Source organism: Lonchura striata, chromosome 25, assembly GCF_046129695.1.
Source record: "Lonchura striata isolate bLonStr1 chromosome 25, bLonStr1.mat, whole genome shotgun sequence".
Taxonomy (NCBI): domain Eukaryota; kingdom Metazoa; phylum Chordata; class Aves; order Passeriformes; family Estrildidae; genus Lonchura; species Lonchura striata.
In genome coordinates, this window is record NC_134627.1 from 3,456,377 (window position 1) to 3,478,767 (window position 22,391).

The 22,391-nt window shown below is 49.9% G+C and overlaps 5 pseudogenes; all 5 read left to right on the forward strand.

Annotated features, from left to right (window-relative positions):
• Positions 1–3,248: 3,248 nt before the first annotated feature.
• On the forward strand, positions 3,249–4,122 carry LOC144247506 (feather keratin Cos1-2-like; annotated as a pseudogene).
• Positions 4,123–7,456: 3,334 nt separating this feature from the next.
• LOC144247507 (feather keratin Cos1-2-like) lies at positions 7,457–8,330 on the forward strand (annotated as a pseudogene).
• Positions 8,331–11,657: 3,327 nt separating this feature from the next.
• On the forward strand, positions 11,658–12,531 carry LOC144247508 (feather keratin Cos1-2-like; annotated as a pseudogene).
• A 3,328-nt stretch (positions 12,532–15,859) lies between these two features.
• On the forward strand, positions 15,860–16,733 carry LOC144247509 (feather keratin Cos1-2-like; annotated as a pseudogene).
• Positions 16,734–20,056: 3,323 nt separating this feature from the next.
• On the forward strand, positions 20,057–20,824 carry LOC144247511 (feather keratin Cos1-2-like; annotated as a pseudogene).
• Positions 20,825–22,391: the final 1,567 nt, after the last annotated feature.

Genomic DNA, 22,391 nt, shown 5'->3' on the forward strand with positions numbered 1-22,391 from the left:
TAGAGCTTTGGACCATCGTTTCCTTGTTCCATTTGCCTTTCCTTTTCTGTCCCTCTCTCCCCAAGGCTAATATGGACTTGTTGTCCTCCCTTCCTCTGCAGAGTAGTGCAAAGAAAAGCACGTGGGAGCTCTATCTTACTACCTGCTCCTGGTGCTCTCTGTGAGCTTTCTCCATTTCTTCTTCAAACTTATTAAAATTGTGTTGCATTCAAGCCTTGACCTCTGAGTCTTCTATTGTTCTGGGTCAAATCCTCCAGTCTGCTCAGGAAAAAGGTGGAGACAACAAAGTGTGGGGCTCATTGCAGCGGACTTTACTTTGCGCCCTTTTCCCTTGGAGCTGATGAAGAACATCCCTGGCTACTCAGCAGCCAAAGGCCATCATGGAGACTTTGGCTCCAAAGGAGTGGCAATGGGAAACAACAACTGGGGACAGCCCACAACTCATCTCCTCCTATCCTTCCTTCATTGCCTGGCCTAGGGTCTGTGGCCAGCACACCTGGGAGCAAGGAGATGAGATCCAAACCTCACACAGGCCCGCAGCACTTGGCATGGCCCTGCTGCTGCTCAGACCCGCAGGGCTGAGGGGATTCACAAGGAAGAACTGGTAACACACTCAGTCTGGGCAGTGGAGTCTCCATCACTGTGATCCCAATACCTCCAAAAGGATCTAATGCTTTGTTCCATGTGTCCATCTTCCCTTTGTAAATGACTTGTGGTTGCACTCCTAATGCCAACATGTAGGACTGTTTTCACATGTACTTGAAATTTCTGGTTAATCCTTGGCCTTCGGCCACAGGTCAATGCACCAACTATCATTCCCTGGGTATCCATGTTCTCTTGGGTGCAGAAAATGAACTTCTGAAGGCATTGCTGGGCTCGAAATACCAGCTCGTGTTCACAGGTCTCTCTGATGCATGCGACATTCCACACGTGCTCCTCCTGCCTGGATATCAAGGCAGTGACAGAGCCTTTGTCCATGTCACAGGATGCCAACACACCTTGCTCTGTCCCAAAGCCAAGGCTTCATCTGCTCCTCGTGAGACCTGCTGCCCAAGCATTAGTCTCAGTTGCCAGAACCAAACCATCTCCAGGTCCACATCCTTCTGTGTGTGTTACCTCCACGGGCACCACCTCCACATGGCTCCTTTTGGCAACCAGAATATAAAAAATGGCTATAGGCTACTACAGAATGCCCAAAGGAGGCCACGAGGATGGGAAAGGGTCTGGAGGATCTCCATGAGGAGTGGCTGAGGCCACTAAGCCCATTCAACCAGGAGAAGATGAGACTGAGGTCAGGCATGACTATGATCTTTGACATCCTCCTGAGGCTGGGCAGTACAGGGGCAAGAACCAAACTTTTCATGCTCATGACCAGTAACAAGACTTGAGGAAGTGGGTGGAGCTGAGTTGAGGGAGGCTGAGGTTGGATATCAGGAAAAGGTTCTTCACCCAGAGGGTATTTGGTGGTTAAACACTGGAACAGGCTCCCCAGGGAAGTGGTCTCTGCACCAAACCTGAGAGAGCTCAAGAAGTGTTTGGACAACACTTGCGAGTCCTTGGTGGGAATCTTGGCGTTTCCTATGCAAGATCAGGAGTTGGACCTGACGCTCCTGATGGGTCATTTCCAACTCAGCATCTTCTGTAATCCTAGAATTTTATGATTGTGCTGAGAAAGTCTCAGTCTTCTTGCTAAATGCCGTTCCCTTAATTAAATACCATGGTGAGGTTCCTCCACATGCCTCTGGTTCTCCATGGAGAAAAAACTGCATTCCTTCAATCTTTCTCTTGAGAGTTGGGTTTTTGGGGTTATTTCATCTAGGGGAATTTTCTTCCCATTTGGTGCCAGCGAGATGATGAATGGACAGTGATCAAGAAACTGAAGACACGTTTTGCTTTGTCCCACACTTCCTGTGCTGTGGTTTTTTGCCTTTTCTTAAATACGTTTTCATGAGGGCTTGACCAGTGTCACTGAGAGGTTCACGCTTGGCCAGCACTGACTCCATTCTTTAGCTGTCTGGATCTGGCTTTGTAGTACATGGGGGCACCGCTTGAGAACCTCTTGTAGCCTCCTCACTGCCACAAAAACCTTGTCACCTTCAACCCCTTAACAGAGCATACAACGGGGGTATAGAGCAATTTTAGGTGATTAAAAAATTTAGAAGGAAAGAACCAGTTCATGCTAGTTCAATAGACTACAAAACAAATTTTGTTTAGTTAATTTCAAATTCAAAAGGAAAAGAACACTTCAGCTTCAGTAAAGGGCAGATGCAACTTTGAATAATCTCAAAATGAGATAATAAGCTGTATGACTTGGAAAGAAACACTTAAATAAATACAATCATCTAAAGTCCTTGGTGGAATCTACTTCATGTCTTTGGCAAGTGGAACAGACCGAGCTAGTTATGGAGATTACCATAATGTTATTAGCTGGAAATCTGGACTGCATTACTTCACAATCTCCCTGAACCTCTTTGCACCCCTCAGGGCACTTTTCCGATGGATTCTTCCTGGCAGGTCCCAAAGGCGATGAAAACCAACATTTATGGAGTTCAGGGTTGCAATTTTGCCTTCTGTTCTACACAACCACTGCACATCACAGACAGGAGAGCTACCCCAGCTTTCTGCAAAATCCCTGTAATGTCCCAGGTATGCACGCGAGCACAAATTTTATCATGTCCCGCTCCTTAAAATGACTCCGGTCTCCTGGACAAGGATCAGGCCCCAGACAACTACTGCATTCCCAGAGGACTCCCAGAGATTGCACAGAAAGCTGATGAGCCAAGTGAGGCCAACACAATTCTTCTCTGAGCACTGTTAGAGCAGCAACAGGGACCATCCCTCCCAGCAGATGCAGAGCCATGTGCAACAGCAAGCGACCATCATGAAGAGATGGGAAAAGCAACAGAAAATGATGTGCCATGACCCCTCACATGGCAGACCTTGGGCATGTGGGCAAGAAACACAAGACTGATGCCCATTTCCTGACAACATGGACAAAAACAAGCGCACAGGAATGACACAGGTTGAACACTTTGTCCACAGAGGATGCTGCCAGCTGATGGTCTGAGCATTCCAAATGCACTCAGCATTGGTGTTGCCCAGGAAATCCTTGAGTCTCCCATCCCAGCACTTAGAGAAATGACTATTCATGTAGGAAAGCAAAGAGAATTAGGCAGGAAATGAAAAGGCAGCAGTACAGGAAATCAGGACACAGCCCCTACCATTAACTGGGATGGGGCACGTTTGACATGAGCTGGTCAGAAAATTATGACTTCCACTAAGTGCTTCTGGGCCTGAGGCAGGGCAGGACTGCTATAAAAGGCAGCCCAAGTCTCTGCTCTCTCATCCACTTCTCTCACCTCCTCCTCTTCCTCAGGAACCAGGTGAGTGGGAAGCCTCTTCTTCTCCTCCTGCTGCTGCTCCAAGAGCAGCCCTTGCCTGGCTGGAGGTCTCAGCTGAGAGGGGCGAAAAGAGCTCAGGGCTGGGAGCTTCTTCTCTTAGGAGAGGGCATGGGAGAGTAGGTCTTTTGCGGGTCGAGTAAGGCTGGGAATTAGCTGAGGCGGCTCAGGGGATGTCATAGCGCAGGGCTGGGACCTGCTTCTGCTGGGAGAGGGCAGGGGAGAGAAGGTCTTGTGCCAAAAGTGAGAGGATGGAACTTGGCTGAGGTGGCTCCTGGGCTTTGAGCTGGGCAGCGCAATGGGGGCCAGGAGGTGCCTGGGCTGCAGGGTGTTTGGGTGCAGTGCTGCTTCTCATGTGTCCTCACTTTGTGCTTCTCCCTGCCCTCTGTGCCAGGTGCACCTGTAACCCCAAGCCATGTCCTGCTGCCAGCCCTGCGACCCTTGCTGCCAGCCCTGCGGCCCCTGCCCGCTGGCCAACAGCTGCAATGAGTGCTGTGTCAGGCAGTGCCAGAGCTCCCACGTTGTCATTGAGCCTCCTGCTGTGCTGGTGACCCTGCCCGGCCCCATCCTCAGCTCCTACCCACAGAACACCGCCGTGGGATCTTCTACCTCTGCCGCTGTTGGCAACATCCTCAGCTGTGGCGGAGTGCCCATCAGCTCTGGGGGCTTTGACATCTCCTGCATCACCAACTGCTATGGTGGCAGCAGATGCCGTCCCTGCTAAATCTGCTGGCAATGCCTTTCAGGAAGAAGGTCCAAGACTTCAAAGCCTGGTTTTGGGCAGGAGATAGAGCTTCAGAAAGTTGTATTTAGAGCTTTGGACCATCGTTTCCTTGTTCCATTTGCCTTTCCTTTTCTGTCCCTCTCTCCCCAAGGCTAATATGGACTTGTTGTCCTCCCTTCCTCTGCAGAGTAGTGCAAAGAAAAGCACGTGGGAGCTCTATCTTACTACCTGCTCCTGGTGCTCTCTGTGAGCTTTCTCCATTTCTTCTTCAAACTTATTAAAATTGTGTTGCATTCAAGCCTTGACCTCTGAGTCTTCTATTGTTCTGGGTCAAATCCTCCAGTCTGCTCAGGAAAAAGGTGGAGACAACAAAGTGTGGGGCTCATTGCAGCGGACTTTACTTTGCGCCCTTTTCCCTTGGAGCTGATGAAGAACATCCCTGGCTACTCAGCAGCCAAAGGCCATCATGGAGACTTTGGCTCCAAAGGAGTGGCAATGGGAAACAACAACTGGGGACAGCCCACAACTCATCTCCTCCTATCCTTCCTTCATTGCCTGGCCTAGGGTCTGTGGCCAGCACACCTGGGAGCAAGGAGATGAGATCCAAACCTCACACAGGCCCGCAGCACTTGGCATGGCCCTGCTGCTGCTCAGACCCGCAGGGCTGAGGGGATTCACAAGGAAGAACTGGTAACACACTCAGTCTGGGCAGTGGAGTCTCCATCACTGTGATCCCAATACCTCCAAAAGGATCTAATGCTTTGTTCCATGTGTCCATCTTCCCTTTGTAAATGACTTGTGGTTGCATTCCTAATGCCAACATGTAGGACTGTTTTCACATGTACTTGAAATTTCTGGTTAATCCTTGGCCTTCGGCCACAGGTCAATGCACCAACTATCATTCCCTGGGTATCCATGTTCTCTTGGGTGCAGAAAATGAACTTCTGAAGGCATTGCTGGGCTCGAAATACCAGCTCGTGTTCACAGGTCTCTCTGATGCATGCGACATTCCACACGTGCTCCTCCTGCCTGGATATCAAGGCAGTGACAGAGCCTTTGTCCATGTCACAGGATGCCAACACACCTTGCTCTGTCCCAAAGCCAAGGCTTCATCTGCTCCTCGTGAGACCTGCTGCCCAAGCATTAGTCTCAGTTGCCAGAACCAAACCATCTCCAGGTCCACATCCTTCTGTGTGTGTTACCTCCACGGGCACCACCTCCACATGGCTCCTTTTGGCAACCAGAATATAAAAAATGGCTATAGGCTACTACAGAATGCCCAAAGGAGGCCACGAGGATGGGAAAGGGTCTGGAGGATCTCCATGAGGAGTGGCTGAGGCCACTAAGCCCATTCAACCAGGAGAAGATGAGACTGAGGTCAGGCATGACTATGATCTTTGACATCCTCCTGAGGCTGGGCAGTACAGGGGCAAGAACCAAACTTTTCATGCTCATGACCAGTAACAAGACTTGAGGAAGTGGGTGGAGCTGAGTTGAGGGAGGCTGAGGTTGGATATCAGGAAAAGGTTCTTCACCCAGAGGGTATTTGGTGGTTAAACACTGGAACAGGCTCCCCAGGGAAGTGGTCTCTGCACCAAACCTGAGAGAGCTCAAGAAGTGTTTGGACAACACTTGCGAGTCCTTGGTGGGAATCTTGGCGTTTCCTATGCAAGATCAGGAGTTGGACCTGACGCTCCTGATGGGTCATTTCCAACTCAGCATCTTCTGTAATCCTAGAATTTTATGATTGTGCTGAGAAAGTCTCAGTCTTCTTGCTAAATGCCGTTCCCTTAATTAAATACCATGGTGAGGTTCCTCCACATGCCTCTGGTTCTCCATGGAGAAAAAACTGCATTCCTTCAATCTTTCTCTTGAGAGTTGGGTTTTTGGGGTTATTTCATCTAGGGGAATTTTCTTCCCATTTGGTGCCAGCGAGATGATGAATGGACAGTGATCAAGAAACTGAAGACACGTTTTGCTTTGTCCCACACTTCCTGTGCTGTGGTTTTTTGCCTTTTCTTAAATACGTTTTCATGAGGGCTTGACCAGTGTCACTGAGAGGTTCAGGCTTGGCCAGCACTGACTCCATTATTTAGCTGTCTGGATCTGGCTTTGTAGTACATGGGGGCAGCGCTTGAGAACCTCTTGTAGCCTCCTCACTGCCACAAAAACCTTGTCACCTTCAACCCCGTAACAGAGCATACAACGGGGGTATAGAGCAATTTTAGGTGATTAAAAAATTTAGAAGGAAAGAACCAGTTCATGCTAGTTCAATAGACTACAAAACAAATTTTGTTTAGTTAATTTCAAATTCAAAAGGAAAAGAACACTTCAGCTTCAGTAAAGGGCAGATGCAACTTTGAATAATCTCAAAATGAGATAATAAGCTGTATGACTTGGAAAGAAACACTTAAATAAATACAACCATCTAAAGTCCTTGGTGGAATCTACTTCATGTCTTTGGCAAGTGGAACAGACCGAGCTAGTTATGGAGATTACCATAATGTTATTAGCTGGAAATCTGGACTGCATTACTTCACAATCTCCCTGAACCTCTTTGCACCCCTCAGGGCACTTTTCCGATGGATTCTTCCTGGCAGGTCCCAAAGGCGATGAAAACCAACATTTATGGAGTTCAGGGTTGCAATTTTGCCTTCTGTTCTACACAACCACTGCACATCACAGACAGGAGAGCTACCCCAGCTTTCTGCAAAATCCCTGTAATGTCCCAGGTATGCACGCGAGCACAAATTTTATCATGTCCCGCTCCTTAAAATGACTCCGGTCTCCTGGACAAGGATCAGGCCCCAGACAACTACTGCATTCCCAGAGGACTCCCAGAGATTGCACAGAAAGCTGATGAGCCAAGTGAGGCCAACACAATTCTTCTCTGAGCACTGTTAGAGCAGCAACAGGGACCATCCCTCCCAGCAGATGCAGAGCCGTGTGCAACAGCAAGCGACCATCATGAAGAGATGGGAAAAGCAACAGAAAATGATGTGTCATGACCCCTCACGTGGCAGACCTTGGGCATGTGGGCAAGAAACACGAGACTGATGCCCATTTCCTGACAACATGGACAAAAACAAGCGCACAGGAATGACACAGGTTGAACACTTTGTCCACAGAGGATGCTGCCAGCTGATGGTCTGAGCATTCCAAATGCACTCAGCATTGGTGTTGCCCAGGAAATCCTTGAGTCTCCCATCCCAGCACTTAGAGAAATGACTATTCATGTAGGAAAGCAAAGAGAATTAGGCAGGAAATGAAAAGGCAGCAGTACAGGAAATCAGGACACAGCCCCTACCATTAACTGGGATGGGGCACGTTTGACATGAGCTGGTCAGAAAATTATGACTTCCACTAAGTGCTTCTGGGCCTGAGGCAGGGCAGGACTGCTATAAAAGGCAGCCCAAGTCTCTGCTCTCTCATCCACTTCTCTCACCTCCTCCTCTTCCTCAGGAACCAGGTGAGTGGGAAGCCTCTTCTTCTCCTCCTGCTGTTGCTCCAAGAGCAGCCCTTGCCTGGCTGGAGGTCTCAGCTGAGACAAGCTAAAAGAGCTCAGGGCTGGGATTTTCTTCTCTTAGGAGAGGGCATGGGAGAGTAGGTCTTTTGTGGGTCGAGTAAGGCTGGGAATTAGCTGAGGCGGCTCAGGGGATGTCATAGCGCAGGGCTGGGACCTGCTTCTGCTGGGAGAGGGCAGGGGAGAGAAGGTCTTGTGCCAAAAGTGAGAGGATGGAACTTGGCTAAGGTGGCTCCTGGACTTTGAGCTGGGCAGCGCAATGGGGGCCAGGAGGTGCCTGGGCTGCAGGGTGTTTGGGTGCAGTGCTGCTTCTCATGTGTCCTCACTTGGTGCTTCTCCCTGCCCTCTGTGCCAGGTGCATCTGTAACCCCAAGCCATGTCCTGCTGCAAGCCCTGCGACCCTTGCTGCCAGCCCTGTGGCCCCTGCCCGCTGGCCAACAGCTGCAATGAGTGCTGTGTCAGGCAGTGCCAGAGCTCCCACGTTGTCATTGAGCCTCCTGCTGTGCTGGTGACCCTGCCCGGCCCCATCCTCAGCTCCTACCCACAGAACACCGCCGTGGGATCTTCTACCTCTGCCGCTGTTGGCAACATCCTCAGCTGTGGTGGAGTTCCCATCAGCTCTGGGGGCTTTGACATCTCCTGCATCACCAACTGCTATGGTGGCAGCAGATGCCGTCCCTGCTAAATCTGCTGGCAATGCCTTTCAGGAAGAAGGTCCAAGACTTCAAAGCCTGGTTTTGGGCAGGAGATAGAGCTTCAGAAAGTTGTATTTAGAGCTTTGGACCATCGTTTCCTTGTTCCATTCGCCTTTCCTTTTCTGTCCCTCTCTTCAGAAGGCTAATATGGACTTGTTGTCCTCCCTTCCTCTGCAGAGCAGTGCAAAGAAAAGCACGTGGGAGCTCTATCTTACTACGTGCTCCTGGTGCTCTCTGTGAGCTTTCTCCATTTCTTCTTCAAACTTATTAAAATTGTGTTGCATTCAAGCCTTGACCTCTGAGTCTTCTATTGTTCTGGGGCAACTCCTCCATCTGCTCAGGAAAAAGGTGGAGACAACAAAGTGTGGGGCTCATTGCAGCGGACTTTACTTTGCGCCCTTTTCCCTTGGAGCTGATGAAGAACATCCCTGGCTACTCAGCAGCCAAAGGCCATCATGGAGACTTTGGCTCCAAAGGAGTGGCAATGGGAAACAACAACAACTGGGGACAGCCCACAACTCATCTCTTCCTATCCTTCCTTCATTGCCTGGCCTAGGGTCTGTGGCCAGCACACCTGGGAGCAAGGAGATGAGATCCAAACCTCACACAGGCCCTCAGCACTTGGCATGGCCCAGCTGCTGCCCAGACCCGCAGGGCTGAGGGGATTCACAAGGAAGAATTGGTAACACACTCAGTCTGGGCAGTGGAGTCTCCATCGCTGTGACCCCAATACCTCCAAAAGGATCTAATGCTTTGTTCCATGTGTCCATCTTCCCTTTGTAAATGACTTGTGGTTGCACTCCTAATGCCAACATGTAGGAATGTTTTCACATGTACTTGAAATTTCTGGTTAATCCTTGGCCTTCGGCCACAGGTCAATGCACCAACTATCTTTCCCTGGGTATCCATGTTCTCTTGGGTGCAGAAAATGAACTTCTGAAGGCATTGCTGGGCTCGAAATACCAGCTCGTGTTCACAGGTCTCTCTGATGCATGCGACATTCCACACGTGCTCCTCGTGCCTGGATATTAAGGCAGTGACAGAGCCTTTGTCCATGTCACAGGATGCCAACACACCTTGCTCTGTCCCAAAGCCAAGGCTTCATCTGCTCCTCGTGAGACCTGCTGCCCAAGCATTAGTCTCAGTTGCCAGAACCAAACCATCTCCAGGTCCACATCCTTCTGTGTGTGTTACCCCCACGGGCAGCACCTCCACATGGCTCCTTTTGGCAACCAGAATATAAAAAATGGCTATAGGCTACTACAGAATGCCCAAAGGAGGCCACGAGGATGGGAAAGGGTCTGGAGGATCTCCATGAGGAGTGGCTGAGGCCACTAAGCCCATTCAACCAGGAGAAGATGGGACTGAGGTCAGGCATGACTATGATCTTTGACATCCTCCTGAGGCTGGGCAGTACAGGGGCAAGAACCAAACTTTTCATGCTCATGACCAGTAACAAGACTTGAGGAAGTGGGTGGAGCTGAGTTGAGGGAGGCTGAGGTTGGATATCAGGAAAAGGTTCTTCACCCAGAGGGTATTTGGTGGTTAAACACTGGAACAGGCTCCCCAGGGAAGTGGTCTCTGCACCAAACCTGAGAAGGCTCAAGAAGTGTTTGGACAACACTTGCGGGTCCTTGGTGGGAATCTTGGCGTTTCCTATGCAGGATCAGGAGTTGGACCTGACGCTCCTGATGGGTCATTTCCAACTCAGCATCTTCTGTAATCCTAGAATTTTATGATTGTGCTGAGAAAGTCTCAGTCTTCTTGCTAAATGCCATTCCCTTAATTAAATACCATGGTGAGGTTCCTCCACATGCCTCTGGTTCTCCAGGGAGAAAAAACTGCATTCCTTCAATTTTTCTCTTGAGAGTTGGGTTTTTGGGGTTATTTCATCTAGGGGAATTTTCTTCCCATTTGGTGCCAGCGACATGATGAATGGACAGTGATCAAGAAACTGAAGACACGTTTTGCTTTGTCCCACACTTCCTGTGCTGTGGTTTTTTGCCTTTTCTTAAATACGTTTTCATGAGGGCTTGACCAGTGTCACTGAGAGGTTCAGGCTTGGCCAGCACTGACTCCATTATTTAGCTGTCTGGATCTGGCTTTGTAGTACATGGGGGCAGCGCTTGAGAACCTCTTGTAGCCTCCTCACTGCCACAAAAACCTTGTCACCTTCAACCCCGTAACAGAGCATACAACGGGGGTATAGAGCAATTTTAGGTGATTAAAAAATTTTGAAGGAAAGAACCAGTTCATGCTAGTTCAATAGACTACAAAACAAATTTTGTTTAGTTAATTTCAAATTCAAAAGGAAAACAACGCTTCGGCTTCAATAAAGAGCAGATGCAACTTTGAATAATCTCAAAATTAGGTTTTAAGCTGTATAACTTGGAAAGAAACACTTAAAAAAAATACAACCATCTAAAGTCCTTGGTGGAATCTACTTCATGTCTTTGGCAAGTGGAACAGACCGAGCTAGTTATGGAGATTACCATAATGTTATTAGCTGGAAATCTGGACTGCATTACTTCACAATCTCCTATTTGCACCCCTCAGGGCACTTTTCCGATGGATTCTTCCTGGCAGGTCTCAAAGGTGATGAAAACCAACATTTATGCAGTTCAGGGTTGCAATTTTGCCTTCTGTTCTACACAACCACTGCACATCACAGACAGGAGAGCTACCCCAGCTTTCTGCAAAATCCCTGTAAGGTCCCAGGTATGCACGCGAGCACAAATTTTATCATGTCCCGCTCCTTAAAATGACTCCGGTCTCCTGGACAAGGATCAGGCCCCAGACAACTCCTGCATTCCTAGACCCCTAGAGATTGCACAGAGAGCTGATGAGCCAAGTGAGGCCAACACAATTCTTCTCTGAGCACTGTTAGAGCAGCAACAGGGACCATCCCTCCCAGCAGATGCAGAGCCGTGTGCAACAACAAGCGACCATCATGAAGAGATGGGAAAAGCAACAGAAAATGATGTGCCATGACCCCTCACGTGGCAGACCTTGGGCATGTGGGCAAGAAACACGAGACTGATGCCCATTTCCTGACAACATGGACAAAAACAAGCGCACAGGAATGACACAGGTTGAACACTTTGTCCACAGAGGATGCTGCCAGCTGATGGTCTGAGCATTCCAAATGCACTCAGCATTGGTGTTGCCCAGGAAATCCTTGAGTCTCCCATCCCAGCACTTAGAGAAATGACTATTCATGTAGGAAAGCAAAGAGAATTAGGCAGGAAATGAAAAGGCAGCAGTACAGGAAATCAGGACACAGCCCCTACCATTAACTGGGATGGGGCACGTTTGACATGAGCTGGTCAGAAAATTATGACTTCCACTAAGTGCTTCTGGGCCTGAGGCAGGGCAGGACTGCTATAAAAGGCAGCCCAAGTCTCTGCTCTCTCATCCACTTCTCTCACCTCCTCCTCTTCCTCAGGAACCAGGTGAGTGGGAAGCCTCTTCTTCTCCTCCTGCTGTTGCTCCAAGAGCAGCCCTTGCCTGGCTGGAGGTCTCAGCTGAGACAAGCTAAAAGAGCTCAGGGCTGGGAGCTTCTTCTCTTAGGAGAGGGCATGGGAGAGTAGGTCTTTTGCGGGTCGAGTAAGGCTGGGAATTAGCTGAGGCGGCTCAGGGGATGTCATAGCGCAGGGCTGGGACCTGCTTCTGCTGGGAGAGGGCAGGGGAGAGAAGGTCTTGTGCCAAAAGTGAGAGGATGGAACTTGGCTAAGGTGGCTCCTGGGCTTTGAGCTGGGCAGCGCAATGGGGGCCAGGAGGTGCCTGGGCTGCAGGGTGTTTGGGTGCAGTGCTGCTTCTCATGTGTCCTCACTTTGTGCTTCTCCCTGCCCTCTGTGCCAGGTGCACCTGTGACCCCAAGCCATGTCCTGCTGCCAGCCCTGCGACCCTTGCTGCCAGCCCTGCGGCCCCTGCCCGCTGGCCAACAGCTGCACTGAGTGCTGTGTCAGGCAGTGCCAGAGCTCCCACGTTGTCATTGAGCCTCCTGCTGTGCTGGTGACCCTGCCCGGACCCATCCTCAGCTCCTACCCACAGAACACCGCCGTGGGATCTTCTACCTCTGCCGCTGTTGGCAACATCCTCAGCTGTGGTGGAGTGCCCATCAGCTCTGGGAGCTTTGACATCTCCTGCATCACCAACTGCTATGGTGGCAGCAGATGCCGTCCCTGCTAAATCTGCTGGCAATGCCTTTCAGGAAGAAGGTCCAAGACTTCAAAGCCTGGTTTTGGGCAGGAGATAGAGCTTCAGAAAGTTGTATTTAGAGCTTTGGACCATCGTTTCCTTGTTCCATTTGCCTTTCCTTTTCTGTCCCTCTCTCCAGAAGGCTAATATGGACTTGTTGTCCTCCCTTCCTCTGCAGAGCAGTGCAAAGAAAAGCACGTGGGAGCTCTATCTTACTACCTGCTCCTGGTGCTCTCTGTGAGCTTTCTCCATTTCTTCTTCAAACTTATTAAAATTGTGTTGCATTCAAGCCTTGACCTCTGAGTCTTCTATTGTTCTGGGTCAAATCCTCCAGTCTGCTCAGGAAAAAGGTGGAGACAACAAAGTGTGGGGCTCATTGCAGCGGACTTTATTTTGCGCCCTTTTCCCTTGGAGCTGATGAAGAACATCCCTGGCTACTCAGCAGCCAAAGGCCATCATGGAGACTTTGGCTCCAAAGGAGTGGCAATGGGAAACAACAACAACTGGGGACAGCCCACAACTCATCTCTTCCTATCCTTCCTTCATTGCCTGGCCTAGGGTCTGTGGCCAGCACACCTGGGAGCAAGGAGATGAGATCCAAACCTCACACAGGCCCTCAGCACTTGGCATGGCCCAGCTGCTGCCCAGACCCGCAGGGCTGAGGGGATTCACAAGGAAGAATTGGTAACACACTCAGTCTGGGCAGTGGAGTCTCCATCGCTGTGACCCCAATACCTCCAAAAGGATCTAATGCTTTGTTCCATGTGTCCATCTTCCCTTTGTAAATGACTTGTGGTTGCACTCCTAATGCCAACATGCAGGAATGTTTTCACATGTACTTGAAATTTCTGGTTAATCCTTGGCCTTCGGCCACAGGTCAATGCACCAACTATCTTTCCCTGGGTATCCATGTTCTCTTGGGTGCAGAAAATGAACTTCTGAAGGCATTGCTGGGCTCGAAATACCAGCTCGTGTTCACAGGTCTCTCTGATGCATGCGACATTCCACACGTGCTCCTCGTGCCTGGATATTAAGGCAGTGACAGAGCCTTTGTCCATGTCACAGGATGCCAACACACCTTGCTCTGTCCCAAAGCCAAGGCTTCATCTGCTCCTCGTGAGACCTGCTGCCCAAGCATTAGTCTCAGTTGCCAGAACCAAACCATCTCCAGGTCCACATCCTTCTGTGTGTGTTACCCCCACGGGCAGCACCTCCACATGGCTCCTTTTGGCAACCAGAATATAAAAAATGGCTATAGGCTACTACAGAATGCCCAAAGGAGGCCACGAGGATGGGAAAGGGTCTGGAGGATCTCCATGAGGAGTGGCTGAGGCCACTAAGCCCATTCAACCAGGAGAAGATGGGACTGAGGTCAGGCATGACTATGATCTTTGACATCCTCCTGAGGCTGGGCAGTACAGGGGCAAGAACCAAACTTTTCATGCTCATGACCAGTAACAAGACTTGAGGAAGTGGGTGGAGCTGAGTTGAGGGAGGCTGAGGTTGGATATCAGGAAAAGGTTCTTCACCCAGAGGGTATTTGGTGGTTAAACACTGGAACAGGCTCCCCAGGGAAGTGGTCTCTGCACCAAACCTGAGAAGGCTCAAGAAGTGTTTGGACAACACTTGCGGGTCCTTGGTGGGAATCTTGGCGTTTCCTATGCAGGATCAGGAGTTGGACCTGACGCTCCTGATGGGTCATTTCCAACTCAGCATCTTCTGTAATCCTAGAATTTTATGATTGTGCTGAGAAAGTCTCAGTCTTCTTGCTAAATGCCATTCCCTTAATTAAATACCATGGTGAGGTTCCTCCACATGCCTCTGGTTCTCCAGGGAGAAAAAACTGCATTCCTTCAATTTTTCTCTTGAGAGTTGGGTTTTTGGGGTTATTTCATCTAGGGGAATTTTCTTCCCATTTGGTGCCAGCGACATGATGAATGGACAGTGATCAAGAAACTGAAGACACGTTTTGCTTTGTCCCACACTTCCTGTGCTGTGGTTTTTTGCCTTTTCTTAAATACGTTTTCATGAGGGCTTGACCAGTGTCACTGAGAGGTTCAGGCTTGGCCAGCACTGACTCCATTATTTAGCTGTCTGGATCTGGCTTTGTAGTACATGGGGGCAGCGCTTGAGAACCTCTTGTAGCCTCCTCACTGCCACAAAAACCTTGTCACCTTCAACCCCGTAACAGAGCATACAACGGGGGTATAGAGCAATTTTAGGTGATTAAAAAATTTTGAAGGAAAGAACCAGTTCATGCTAGTTCAATAGAGTACAAAACAAATTTTGTTTAGTTAATTTCAAATTCAAAAGGAAAACAACGCTTCGGCTTCAATAAAGAGCAGATGCAACTTTGAATAATCTCAAAATTAGGTTTTAAGCTGTATAACTTGGAAAGAAACACTTAAAAAAAATACAACCATCTAAAGTCCTTGGTGGAATCTACTTCATGTCTTTGGCAAGTGGAACAGACCGAGCTAGTTATGGAGATTACCATAATGTTATTAGCTGGAAATCTGGACTGCATTACTTCACAATCTCCTATTTGCACCCCTCAGGGCACTTTTCCGATGGATTCTTCCTGGCAGGTCTCAAAGGTGATGAAAACCAACATTTATGCAGTTCAGGGTTGCAATTTTGCCTTCTGTTCTACACAACCACTGCACATCACAGACAGGAGAGCTACCCCAGCTTTCTGCAAAATCCCTGTAAGGTCCCAGGTATGCACGCGAGCACAAATTTTATCATGTCCCGCTCCTTAAAATGACTCCGGTCTCCTGGACAAGGATCAGGCCCCAGACAACTCCTGCATTCCTAGACCCCTAGAGATTGCACAGAGAGCTGATGAGCCAAGTGAGGCCAACACAATTCTTCTCTGAGCACTGTTAGAGCAGCAACAGGGACCATCCCTCCCAGCAGATGCAGAGCCGTGTGCAACAACAAGCGACCATCATGAAGAGATGGGAAAAGCAACAGAAAATGATGTGCCATGACCCCTCACGTGGCAGACCTTGGGCATGTGGGCAAGAAACACGAGACTGATGCCCATTTCCTGACAACATGGACAAAAACAAGCGCACAGGAATGACACAGGTTGAACACTTTGTCCACAGAGGATGCTGCCAGCTGATGGTCTGAGCATTCCAAATGCACTCAGCATTGGTGTTGCCCAGGAAATCCTTGAGTCTCCCATCCCAGCACTTAGAGAAATGACTATTCATGTAGGAAAGCAAAGAGAATTAGGCAGGAAATGAAAAGGCAGCAGTACAGGAAATCAGGACACAGCCCCTACCATTAACTGGGATGGGGCACGTTTGACATGAGCTGGTCAGAAAATTATGACTTCCACTAAGTGCTTCTGGGCCTGAGGCAGGGCAGGACTGCTATAAAAGGCAGCCCAAGTCTCTGCTCTCTCATCCACTTCTCTCACCTCCTCCTCTTCCTCAGGAACCAGGTGAGTGGGAAGCCTCTTCTTCTCCTCCTGCTCTTGCTCCAAGAGAAGCCCTTGCCTGGCTGGAGGTCTCAGCTGAGACAAGCTAAAAGAGCTCAGGGCTGGGAGCTTCTTCTCTTAGGAGAGGGCATGGGAGAGTAGGTCTTTTGCGGGTCGAGTAAGGCTGGGAATTAGCTGAGGCGGCTCAGGGGATGTCATAGCGCAGGGCTGGGACCTGCTTCTGCTGGGAGAGGGCAGGGGAGAGAAGGTCTTGTGCCAAAAGTGAGAGGATGGAACTTGGCTAAGGTGGCTCCTGGGCTTTGAGCTGGGCAGCGCAATGGGGGCCAGGAGGTGCCTGGGCTGCAGGGTGTTTGGGTGCAGTGCTGCTTCTCATGTGTCCTCACTTTGTGCTTCTCCCTGCCCTCTGTGCCAGGTGCACCTGTGACCCCAAGCCATGTCCTGCTGCCAGCCCTGCGACCCTTGCTGCCAGCCCTGCGGCCCCTGCCCGCTGGCCAACAGCTGCACTGAGTGCTGTGTCAGGCAGTGCCAGAGCTCCCACGTTGTCATTGAGCCTCCTGCTGTGCTGGTGACCCTGCCCGGACCCATCCTCAGCTCCTACCCACAGAACACCGCCGTGGGATCTTCTACCTCTGCCGCTGTTGGCAACATCCTCAGCTGTGGTGGAGTGCCCATCAGCTCTGGGAGCTTTGACATCTCCTGCATCACCAACTGCTATGGTGGCAGCAGATGCCGTCCCTGCTAAATCTGCTGGCAATGCCTTTCAGGAAGAAGGTCCAAGACTTCAAAGCCTGGTTTTGGGCAGGAGATAGAGCTTCAGAAAGTTGTATTTAGAGCTTTGGACCATCGTTTCCTTGTTCCATTTGCCTTTCCTTTTCTGTCCCTCTCTCCAGAAGGCTAATATGGACTTGTTGTCCTCCCTTCCTCTGCAGAGCAGTGCAAAGAAAAGCACGTGGGAGCTCTATCTTACTACGTGCTCCTGGTGCTCTCTGTGAGCTTTCTCTATTTCTTCTTCAAACTTATTAAAATTGTGTTGCATTCAAGCCTTGACCTCTGAGTCTTCTATTGTTCTGGGGCAACTCCTCCGTCTGCTCAGGAAAAAGTTGGAGATAACAAAGTGTGGGGCTCATTGCAGCGGACTTTACTTTGCGCCCTTTTCCCTTGGAGCTGATGAAGAACATCCCTGGCTACTCAGCAGCCAAAGGCCATCATGGAGACTTTGGCTCCAAAGGAGTGGCAAGGGGAAACAACAACTGGGGACAGCCCTCAACTCATCTCCTCCTATCCTTCCTTCATTGCCTGGCCTAGGGTCTGTGGCCAGCACACCTGGGAACAAGGAGATGAGATCCAAACCTCACACAGGCCCGCAGCACTTGGCATGGCCCAGCTGCTGCCCAGACCCGCAGGGCTGAGGGGGTTCACATGGAAGAATTGGTAACACACTCAGTCTGGGCAGTGGAGTCTCCATCGCTGTGACCCCAATACCTCCAAAAGGATCTAATGCTTTGTTCCAGGTGTCCATCTTCCCTTTGTAAATGACTTGTGGTTGCATTCCTAAGGCCAACATTTAGGAATGTTTTCACATGTACTTGAAATTTCTGGTTAATCCTTGGCCTTCGGCCACAGGACAATGCACCAACTATCTTTCCCTGGGTATCCATGTTCTCTTGGGTGCAGAAAATGAACTTCTGAAGGCATTGCTGGGCTCCAAATACCAGCTCATGTTCACAGGTCTCTCTGATGCATGTGACATTCCACACGTGCTCCTCCTGCCTGGATATCAAGGCAGTGACAGAGCCTTTGTCCATGTCACAGGATGCCAACACACCTTGCTCTGTCCCAAAGCCAAGGCTTCATCTGCTCCTCGTGAGACCTGCTGCCCAAGCATTAGTCTCAGTTGCCAGAACCAAACCATCTCCAGTTCCACATCCTTCTGTGTGTGTTACCCCCACGGGCACCACCTCCACATGGCTCCTTTTGTCAACCAGAATATAGAAAATGGCTATAGGCTACTACAGAATGCCCAAAGGAGGCCACAAGGATGGGAAAGGGTCTGGAGGATCTCCATGAGGAGTGGCTGAGGCCACTAAGCCCATTCAACCAGGAGAAGATGAGACTGAGGTCAGGCATGACTATGATCTTTGACATCCTCCTGAGGCTGGGCAGTACAGGGGCAAGAACCAAACTTTTCATGCACATGACCAGTAACAAGACTTGAGGAAGTGGGTGGAGCTGAGTTGAGGGAGGCTGAGGTTGGATATCAGGAAAAGGTTCTTCACCCAGAGGGTATTTGGTGGTTAAACACTGGAACAGGCTCCCCAGGGAAGTGGTCTCTGCACCAAACATGAGAGAGCTCAAGAAGTGTTTGGACAACACTTGCGGGTCCTTGGTGGGAATCTTGGCATTTCCTATGCAGGATCAGGAGTTGGACCTGACGCTCCTGATGGGTCATTTCCAACTCAGCATCTTCTGTAATCCTAGAATTTTATGATTTTGCTGAGAAAGCCTCAGTCTACTTGCTAAATGCCGTTCCCTTAATTAAATACCATGGTGAGGTTCCTCCACATGCCTCTGGTTCTCCAGGGAGAAAAAACTGCATTCCTTCAATCTTTCTCTTAAGAGTTGGGTTTTTGGGGTTATTTCATCTAGGGGAATTTTCTTCCCATTTGGTGCCAGCGACATGATGAATGGACAGTGATCAAGAAACTGAAGACACGTTTTGCTTTGTCCCACACTTCCTGTGCTGTGGTTTTTTGCCTTTTCTTAAATACGTTTTCATGAGGGCTTGACCAGTGTCACTGAGAGGTTCAGGCTTGGCCAGCACTGACTCCATTATTTAGCTGTCTGGATCTGGCTTTGTAGTACATGGGGGCACCGCTTGAGAACCTCTTGTAGCCTCCTCACTGCCACAAAAACCTTGTCACCTTCAACCCCTTAACAGAGCATACAACGGGGGTATAGAGCAATTTTAGGTGATTAAAAAATTTAGAAGGAAAGAACCAGTTCATGCTAGTTCAATAGACTACAAAACAAATTTCGTTTAGTTAATTTCAAATTCAAAAGGAAAAGAACACTTCAGCTTCAGTAAAGGGCAGATGCAACTTTGAATAATCTCAAAATTAGATATTATGCTGTAGGACTTGGAAAGAAACACTTAAAGAAATACAACCATCTAAAGTCCTTGGTGGAATCTACTTCATGTCTTTGGCAAGTGGAACAGACCGAGCTAGTTATGGAGATTACCATAATGTTATTAGCTGGAAATCTGGACTGCATTACTTCACAATCTCCTATTTGCACCCCTCAGGGCACTTTTCCGATGGATTCTTCCTGGCAGGTCCCAAAGGCGATGAAAACCAACATTTATGGAGTTCAGGGTTGCAATTTTGCCTTCTGTTCTACACAAACACTGCACATCACAGACAGGAGAGCTACCCCAGCTTTCTGCAAAATCCCTGTAAGGTCCCAGGCATCCACGCGAGCACAAATTTTATCATGTCCCGCTCCTTAAAATGACTCCGGTCTCCTGGACAAGGATCTAGCCCCAGACAACTCCTGCATTCCCAGACCCCCAGAGATTGCACCGAAAGCTAATGAGCCAAGTGGGGCCAACACAATTCTTCTCTGAGCACTGTTAGAGTAGCAACAGGGACCATCCCTCTCAGCAGATGCAGAGCCGTGTGCAACAGCAAGTGACCATCATGAAGAGATGGGAAAAGCAACAGAAAATGATGTGCCATGACCCCTCACGTGGCAGACCTTGGGCATGTGGGCAAGAAACACGAGACTGATGCCCATTTCCTGACAACATGGACAAAAACAGGCGCACAGGAATGACACAGGTTGAACACTTTGTCCACAGAGGATGCTGCCAGCTGATGGTCTGAGCATTCCAAATGCACTCAGCATTGGTGTTGCCCAGGAAATCCTTGAGTCTCCCATCCCAGCACTTAGAGAAATGACCATTCATGTAGGAAAGCAAAGAGAATTAGGCAGGAAATGAAAAGGCAGCAGTACAGGAAATCAGGACACAGCCCCTACCATTAACTGGGATGGGGCACGTTTGACATGAGCTGGTCAGAAAATTATGACTTCCACTAAGTGCTTCTGGGCCTGAGGCAGGGCAGGACTGCTATAAAAGGCAGCCCAAGTCTCTGCTCTCTCATCCACTTCTCTCACCTCCTCCTCTTCCTCAGGAACCAGGTGAGTGGGAAGCCTCTTCTTCTCCTCCTGCTGCTGCTCCAAGAGCAGCCCTTGCCTGGCTGGAGGTCTCAGCTGAGAGGGGCGAAAAGAGCTCAGGGCTGGGAGCTTCTTCTCTAAGGAGAGGACATGGGAGAGTAGGTCTTTTGCGGGTCGAGTAAGGCTGGGACTTAGCTGAGACGGCTCCTGGGCTTTGAGCTGGGCAGCGCAATGGGGGCCAGGAGGTGCCTGGGCTGCAGGGTGTTTGGGTGCAGTGCTGCTTCTCATGTGTCCTCACTTTGTGCTTCTCCCTGCCCTCTGTGCCAGGTGCACCTGTGACCCCAAGCCATGTCCTGCTGCAAGCCCTGCGACCCTTGCTGCCAGCCCTGCGGCCCCTGCCCGCTGGCCAACAGCTGCAATGAGTGCTGTGTCAGGCAGTGCCAGAGCTCCCACGTTGTCATTGAGCCTCCTGCTGTGCTGGTGACCCTGCCCGGCCCCATCCTCAGCTCCTACCCACAGAACACCGCCGTGGGATCTTCTACCTCTGCCGCTGTTGGCAACATCCTCAGCTGTGGCGGAGTGCCCATCAGCTCTGGGGGCTTTGACATCTCCTGCATCACCAACTGCTATGGTGGCAGCAGATGCCGTCCCTGCTAAATCTGCTGGCAATGCCTTTCAGGAAGAAGGTCCAAGACTTCAAAGCCTGGTTTTGGGCAGGAGATAGAGCTTCAGAAAGTTGTATTTAGAGCTTTGAACCATTGTTTCCTTGTTCCATTTGCCTTTCCTTTTCTGTCCCTCTCTCCCCAAGGCTAATATGGACTTGTTGTCCACCCTTCCTCTGCAGAGCAGTGCAAAGAAAAGCACGTGGGAGCTCTATCTTACTACGTGCTCCTGGTGCTCTCTGTGAGCTTTCTCCATTTCTTCTTCAAACTTATTAAAATTGTGTTGCATTCAAGCCTTGACCTCTGAGTTGTCTATTGTTCTGGGGCAACTCCTCCGTCTGCTCAGGATAAAGGTGGAGACAGCAAAGTGTGGGGCTCATTGCAGCGGACTTTACTTTGCGCCCTTTTCCCTTGGAGCTGATGAAGAACATCCCTGGCTACTCAGCAGCCAAAGGCCATCATGGAGACTTTGGCTCCAAAGGAGTGGCAATGGGAAACAACAACAACTGGGGATAGCCCACAACTCGGTTCTTCCTATCCTTCCTTCATTGCCTGGCCTAGGGTCTGCGGCCAGCACACCTGGGAACAAGGAGATGAGATCCAAACCTCACACAGGCCCGCAGCACTTGGCATGGCTCAGCTGCTGCCCAGACCCACAGGGCTGAGGGGATTCACAAGGAAGAATTGGTAACACGCTCAGTCTGGGCAGTGGAATCTCCATCACTGTGATCCCCATACCTCCAAAAGGATCTAATATTTTGTTCCAGGTGTCCATCTTCCCTTTGTAAATGACTTGTGGTTGCACTCCTAATGCCAACATGTAGGAATGTTTTCACATGTACTTGAAATTTCTGGTTAATCCTTGGCCTTCGGCCACAGGTCAATGCACCAACTATCATTCCCTGGGTATCCATGTTCTCTTGGGTGCAGAAAATGAACTTCTGAAGGCATTGCTGGGCTCGAAATACCAGCTCATGTTCACAGGTCTCTCTGATGCATGCGACATTCCACACGTGCTCCTCCTGCCTGGATATCAAGGCAGTGACAGAGCCTTTGTCCATGTCACAGGATGCCAACACACCTTGCTCTGTCCCAAAGCCAAGGCTTCATCTGCTCCTTGTGAGACCTGCTGCCCAAGCATTAGTCTCAGTTGCCAGAACCAAACCATCTCCAGGTCCACATCCTTCTGTGCGTGTTACCCCCAGGGCAGCACCTCCACATGGCTCCTTTTGGCAACCAGAATATAAAAAATGGCTATAGGCTACTACAGAATGCCCAAAGGAGGCCACGAGGATGGGAAAGGGTCTGGAGGATCTCCATGAGGAGTGGCTGAGGCCACTAAGCCCATTCAACCAGGAGAAGATGAGACTGAGGTCAGGCATGACTATGATCTTTGACATCCTCCTGAGGCTGGGCAGTACAGGGGCAAGAACCAAACTTTTCATGCTCATGACCAGTAACAAGACTTGAGGAAGTGGGTGGAGCTGAGTTGAGGGAGGCTGAGGTTGGATATCAGGAAAAGGTTCTTCACCCAGAGGGTATTTGGTGGTTAAACACTGGAA